The sequence below is a fragment of the Sprattus sprattus genome (assembly GCF_963457725.1).
Source record: "Sprattus sprattus genome assembly, chromosome: 18".
Lineage (NCBI taxonomy): Eukaryota > Metazoa > Chordata > Actinopteri > Clupeiformes > Clupeidae > Sprattus > Sprattus sprattus.
This window is the reverse complement of record NC_137916.1, coordinates 2,136,278-2,143,712: the sequence shown is the minus strand read 5'-3', so window position 1 is coordinate 2,143,712 and position 7,435 is coordinate 2,136,278. Positions and strand designations below refer to the sequence as shown.

Genomic DNA, 7,435 nt, shown 5'->3' with positions numbered 1-7,435 from the left:
TTGATCCACCATTGGATGTTTCATAAAACTAGCACATTACATTTTGATCAAATTAAGCTTATACCGTAATTTTGCGGACTATAAACCGCTACGTTTCCCCCAGTTTTGTAGGTCCAAAACAATGACACGGCTAATTTATGGATATTTACCGCTTCTATATTGATTAGATTTGATTATTACAACCAGCTCCTACAGGTATGACTTCTTAATAATTCTTGTGTGGTAGATTAAACTGTTAAGCTAATGGTTGGCCAAATGTGTCTCAACGTCTTGTGTGTACATCAGTGTGCCATATTGTTCCATGTTTCAGATCAATGAAGAGTTCAAACACGTAACGACCATGCCTCTACAGTCAAGATTTCTCTCACAGCTGGACCTACACACTGATAATATTTGAGAAGAGATCGGGCAGCAGGGACAGAAGCTGAAAGACATGTCTGCCATGGTGACGGTAAGAATTCTAACTTAACTGTCGTCACAACCATCACATTTGTGTCCATGTTGACATCTCAGTTAAAATACTGCCTTGTGCTTTATATATCCTTAAGGAAGATATTGATGCTGGATGTGAATATGTCATCAAAGGACTCTGCATTTACCTCAGCGAGGATCCTGAGGATCTTGTGCAGGAGTACGTGGTAAGTGTATGCGACTAATAAGTGTTACAGTGCTTCACTGTGCAAAAATGGGAGAATCTGCTAGAAGGCCTACAATGTTGGCCCATGCTACACCCCTCCACCAAGTTTCATACAAATCGGGCCGGTACTTTTTGGTAATCCTGTTCACACACATACAGACCGACAATCAAACACACACGGGAGAAAACGTAACCTTCTGCCCTGCAGCGGCTTTGCCTGGGTTGGAGGTCATAAACAGTGGGGCATTGGATCTATGAAAGATTTGTCCTGGCTGAAGGTAGAAATTATTACACTGTTGAATTGTTTACAAGCCAAGTTACAAGATGTTGAACCTATCATTAAAGAATTGTATCTTTTCTTTTGACCAGGAAATGGCTGACACCGATTTCCTCAGTGCCATAGAGAGAAACAAGTGGGGATCGAGAACAACAGTGGGGACCTATGTTGTGAGAGACACTACCAGCAGTGAACCCTCTGACGTCAGGATAGTCCTCGAGGGTGTGATGGTGCTTCAAGATCTTGAGAATGTAGCACTTGCTTCTGCAACGTTGTTTGGGCTCTTTTATGCCTTGAACTTGCAGTACCCTACAAAAGCTCCGCTACACCTTTGAGGCATTTCAACAGATTATCATGGAGCTGGATGCAGGTGAACTGTCGAGAAAGACTCAAAGCTTGAAAACTAAGCTATGCCAGTGAAAAGAGCTCTCCCTTCTGTTCCAGTATGAGTGGAGAAGATGTGATGAAGCAGCCTGGTTTTGTTACAACCAATCCAGTGTTTTATAGTTGTAAATACAGTACAGTTCTAAACTATTTGAATTTTCGTTTGTATACGTGTACAACCAGTCCATGTGTTCAACCAGCCCCGTCAATGTTTTTAGTGTTTACTACATATTAAGACTAATTTGATTTGATTTGAACTATTCAATTGCAATGCAGGGGGAAGTCTTTGGCATGTTTCCGCCATTTGGGACACACTTGTCCAGCACTGAGTGGTGTTGCAGACTGGATTTTGTTACAACCAGTCCAGTGTTTTATAATTGTAATTACAGTACATTTCTAGACCTTTTGAATCTCTCTCTCTCTCGCTCTCTTCTCTTCTCTTCTCTTCTCTTTCTCTCTCTCTCTCTCTCTCTCGCACACACACACAGACACAAGTTCATGAAAAGATTGCTTAAAAAAAAAGAATTGGTTTGGTTTGGTCAATTGACCTGGTTTGTTTGCTGCCTTGTGATAATTTTGTTTTAAAAAACATAAACATGTTTTACGGCCGTCATAGGCTTTTGTTTTTACATTGTTGAGCAGATCCACTTCTTTATCCACTTCTTCTTTATTGATTGGAGTCTTTCAATAGACTGGTTGTTTGCTATCTTGTCTGAGAACAAATAAAGTGTTTCAGTGATTCCCTGATACTGTTGTCTGTCTTTGTTTCAACAACTTAACACTTTTAGCAGGCACGTGCACAGACATTTTGGGGGGCAGGTGCTCAAAAGAAAAAAAGGGCACCCATCGCCAAAATTATTTATGAAATTAAGAATAAAAATAATAAACAAAAAAAACACAGAAGGATATTTTCAACTTATATATTAGTAGGGTAACTGATTCTCCCTCATTTGATTGGCTCGTTGATGGCCTGATCCAAGTTAAAAAGGAGCGGCTACTCTGCACTGTAAAAAAAAAATGTAATAAAACAGACTTTTACTGTTTATTTTACAGTTTTTTTCTGTATTTTTAAAATACCATTCATTTTACAAAAAGAAACTGTGATTTTACATGACAAATGTAAAATAACATGAAATCACTGTAAATGTAAAAACACAGAATATTTCTGTTGTTTTACACAGAAAAAACCCATTAGAAATACGTATATTTACTGTTGTAACACGGGTAGATGAAATCAAGCATTCTGATTGGTTGAGAGTGAGTCACTCAAAAATATCGAAACTGAACAAAGATGGCGGCGTGTAGCCTGTTAGTGGGAAATATTTGATGTGAATTAAGCTATCTACACGACTTTTTATACGTCTACATTGACTCGGTTAGTTGTTTATGTGAAACACGGATGGTGCACAGTATTGGTGGTCTTAACTGAAGCTCTCAAATATTATTTTAGGTTGCTGATTTCGCGTAGACCAAAACTCCATTAAGACACATAGTAGCTTAAGCTAGCTAGCCTCTCTGCTAAAAGTATACCGTTAGCATACAGATTATGCTCTCATACATAGACATATACATGTGTTATGTCTATGCTCTCATACGCCTCCCGCATTGAGGCCGATGTAGGGTCTGCGCGCGCCCAAATAGAACATTCTTGCACTGGTTACCACGGAGTTTCAACACTGACAAGACACAAGACAGCAGAAGACTAAAGGTAAATGTCTTTGTACTTTAATTGAGTTCTCAAAAATAAAAAGTTTAATACCCTGGCATTGTATTTGACGATGAAAGGCTCATTGTGTATAGGTTGTCGTGCTGTCATGTTGGTGTGCTGAATGGGGGCCGTAATGTGAGTGTAGCCAACACCATATGAGGCTCTGGCTAACTTTGACTAGCTAGCTTGCACTGACAACCTTCAGTTCGTAGTCGTAAAGTAATGTAAGCCATAGTAGCTAGCTAAGGTAACATGTACAGTTCAAGTTAGCTAGCTAGCCAACCTGGATAATTTAATCTGTAAAATTGGTTGGCATTTTGTATTTGCTATTGAAAACATGCAGAGTGAGAGAAAGTAAAAACCTGGCTAGTAACATATTGCGTTTTCTAATGACGAAGGCTCTTTTAAGCACATATCATAGATACTCTTTTGCCATAGCTTTAAGGCTAGCTATTTAGCATATCGTGTTGGCTAGTTTGCTCCATTTTATATTATAACCATAGAGCAGGGGCAACGCCAGTGGTGGAAATCAGTTTTCCCCAAACCCTTTTCTCTCGAAGCACAATCTATGTATTCTATGGGGAAAAAAGTCTCACGGCACACCAGCATTACATGTTATTGTGTTGTTTGGTTGTGAAATGCCTTTTAAGTTTAGTTTGTTCGAGTTGCAGTCCTGTTGAAAATATGTGTTTTAAATGTTTATTTAGGGATTTTAAACTGCACCAATGGCTCATACATTTTTGCTTTGGTTTGTGTTTTTCTCCAGCCTCCTCCCCTGCCAAGACAGACACATTTTCTACCTTCCCATGACAGGCTGGACGACAGTGGATTGGAGTACTCAAAGTACTAATTCAATCAAAAGCTCCAAACATACTCACAGAATATGAGAAATCTGGTACCATATGCACAAAAAACAGGGTGCTACTTGTGAGGGTTGCTGTCAGCAATCTTGAGGAGAGATGAGGATTGTAAGTTGACGACACTGTCAAAGTGTGAGATTCAAAAGTATTGACAGTGGAGTGGAAGTTGTTCTTATATATCTCATACTTAAAATTAATATTTTAGTCAATACATGTGAAGTGTGAGTATAACTGATGGCAATACATGTTTCTAATTGAAGAGTTCAGGTGCAAAAACTTAATCATGCCAGCTGTGTTTTTTCCAATTTACCACAAAAAAGGTCAGGTGGACTTCTGAACTCTTCAATGTGTGTTTAGAAATGGTTTGGTTGATGCTGTCTGTTATTTTCAGTTACCCATCCAGTGATGACAAGGTGCGTCTTGACAAGAATGTTGTCACCACGTTTCCTAAATTGAGTGTCAAAATCCAGGAACACAATGAGGGATATGTAAGTGAAAAAAAAATGATGTTTACCTTCCCACCCCACATTTTACTGATGTACCAAATGTTTATTGTTTCAGAAATAAGGGCCATTGTATTTTTGGTATTATTGACTGATGCCTCATGTCCACTCTCTACCTTCAACCCATGAAAAGGAACACTTACCCCCCCCCCCCAATATCTCAGTAAATATAGCCTGTAAATTCAAATGAATGAATTGGATTGAATATTTATCTTTGTACATCTTAGTTCGACTTCGATAGCCAGTTTGAGGGGAAAGCTGATCTTTTCCTTCGCAAATGGCAGATGAACATCATCCCTAAGCTAATGAAGGTTGCTGCGTTGGAGTTGTCTGAGGATCTGGAAAATCCTTCAACCACCAGGAACAACAGTGATGGTATGTTGGTTCGCATTCAGAAAGATAGGGGGGAAATGCACTTATAACTTTTATGCAATGGATAATAACTGAAGCCAGTTTAATTGTTCAAGATGACTTAAAGTGCATATGACACCTCAATACTAATTTTTTTTAATAAATAGAACGAAGGTGGTATTTCACAATCGATATATATATGTTGAGGAAAAATATACACATTTGACTTGTTAAAATCATCATTTGAATGCAGCGCCACTGAGCTACCGACTTCCCAAGCGACTCACTACCACCCTGCGTTAAAAAACTTAAATTACTTAAACGGAGGTACTCTGTTGCACTTGGTCGCCATTTTTCCTGACAGAAAACACATTTTCTCAGGGAGCCACCGGCTATTTCTTAAGGATCAGTTGTAAATATGCCTTCAGGGTGTGTTGCAGCATATTGCTCGAACGTCAGTTCCCATTCTTTTAGCCTTTTCAAATTTCCAAAAGACAAGGAAGTACGCGAGAAGTGGGTGCAGAATGTGTGTCGCACAAGAGTGCCTTCTCCAGCAAGCTTGAAATGACAACTAAAGTAATTTGCTGTGAAGTAATGCTGGAAGCATTGCTCTCTATCCATTAAATAGGGAATGTATTTCACGTATTTAGAATGGCTGACCTAACAAACAACAGCTGTGAAAGAGCTAAGAGACTGGAGGCAAACGGTACATCTGCCTCAATGAGGGGGGCGTTATACTTATTAGCAGCGAGGCTAGCTAGCTACTATGTCATCACTGTCAGAACTCGGCTCTTCTGCTGGCTCGTCTTCCAGATACGGCTCAATGCTCACAATCACCTTTACAAACTGATCCGGATCGAAGTCTTCCTCAATCTCATCTCTGCTTGAGTCTGTTGCAGAAAATTGCTCAAAATTGCTGAATTCTTCAACCTCCATCGCTAGTTGTGTGGCGTGGGAACGAATGAGGTCTACCGCCAGGTGACCCTGTGATGTCAGTGGTGGTAGACTTCATTCGTTCCCACACCACACAGCTATCGATGGAGGGTGAAGAATTCAGCAATTTTGAGCAATTTTCTGCCACAGACTTCAGGTTTCAGGTAAGCCGGCACTGCTTGCCGAAGAGCGTCGCGAAAACCACACTTTGAAATCGTGTACAAACCTAATTTTTCAATCATCGGGTTTACACATGACTTCAAAGTACTATGTTTTATGTATAGTCTTGATAATTATATGCCGTTTACCTTTTTTTTTTAGGTGTCATATGCACTTTAACCTTGTGTAATGGTAGATATCTAATTTGGATTCTAATATTTTCATGTAGACATGCTTTGCTTCAAAGCACTTCAGATGCTCATACACCTTCTTCCACCAATGCCATCAGGACGAGGGGCTGGATGGAGTCGCTGCAGTGTTAAATCAGCCATTTCCTACCTCATGGACTTTGTGCAAGTATGTTTGTGTCTTATGACTTATTGGTTGCATCACTGAACCTCCTGATGTTGTGTTGTGGTCTCCTCCCCATGCTGGTTTAATAATGTAGTAATTCAAACGTTTTGTGTTACAGCCTAGAACGAGCATTTCATCATTGCTTGAGAATCCTGATTCATCGAGAGGCCACCAGCCTAGCATTGTGTGCATTGGACACCCAAGCGGAGCTGCCCAGCAGTGGCTGATCGTCGCAAGAAGTGACAAGATTGCTATGCCACTTGGAGATGAAGGGCTGATGTATTGGGCCTTATTGAAAAAAAAACATTTACATTTGCAGTCGAGTTGGAAATTATATTAGAAGATATCAAGAGTCTGTGGATTTTTGTTTACTTTTTTTTTTTTTTACTTTTTTTCTTTCATTTCCAATTCAGTTGAATTTGTTTTTGTTTGTTTCAGAACCAGTTGCTGTATGGTTACCTGTTAGTTATTTTTTATATATATACAGAATAAAAATACAGAGAATGGGAAATTGTAGTTGTTCTTGTTCAGCTTAGTCTTGTTCAAGCACAATTCATTTAAGCCCCTTTTCCGACTGGCCAAAAACTGGTTTAAACCATTTAAAATTAAAATAATTATGGTGTTATTAGGTGAGTATAGTTTTTTTTTAAGTTGAAAGTGCTTTAAATATTCATTTTTTTTAACTAGTTTTTAAAGATTAATCAAATTATTGTTGTATACTATTATATTACATCTCATAAAAAATTATATACAGGATTTTTAAACAAATAATGCCATTAAAACCAACTAATAACAGCACATTTCTGTAAATGTAAGCATTATTACTTGTATAACAATGTTAATCTACCATCTTCATGGGTAATTTAATTTAACAGCACATTTCTGTAATTATGAGACCAATAAATGGATTTAGTGTGTGAACAAGTGATAGAGAGAGGCATATTCTCAAAGGCTGAAAGATCAGGTAAGTGACTATACACTAAAAATTATAATAAACGGTAATTTTCTGGCAGCTGGGGTGCCAGTAAAAATACCGTAAAATAACATTAAATTACAACATTTTCACATTTTAAAACAATTAAATGACCTAGAAAAATGGAAAATAAATGTTGTATTACGAATAATGTTCGTAATATAACGTTTATTTACCGTTTTTCTAGGTCATTTAATTGTTTTAAAATGTGAAAATGTTGTTATTTAATGTTAAAAAACCTGAAAATAAGGGAAAATCTTGGTAAAATTACAACTAAAAACTGTATTTTAATTACG

General features: G+C 38.1%; 1 long non-coding RNA gene across 1 annotated transcript; it reads left to right on the top strand.

Annotated features, from left to right (window-relative positions):
• The first annotated feature begins 3,790 nt into the window (after positions 1-3,790).
• Positions 3,791-6,383, top strand: LOC308379281. Its single transcript, XR_013968986.1, has 5 exons — positions 3,791-3,974; positions 4,258-4,354; positions 4,597-4,744; positions 6,042-6,169; positions 6,285-6,383. It is a non-coding gene; the product is annotated as an uncharacterized lncRNA (long non-coding RNA).
• The last annotated feature ends 1,052 nt before the right edge of the window (positions 6,384-7,435 follow it).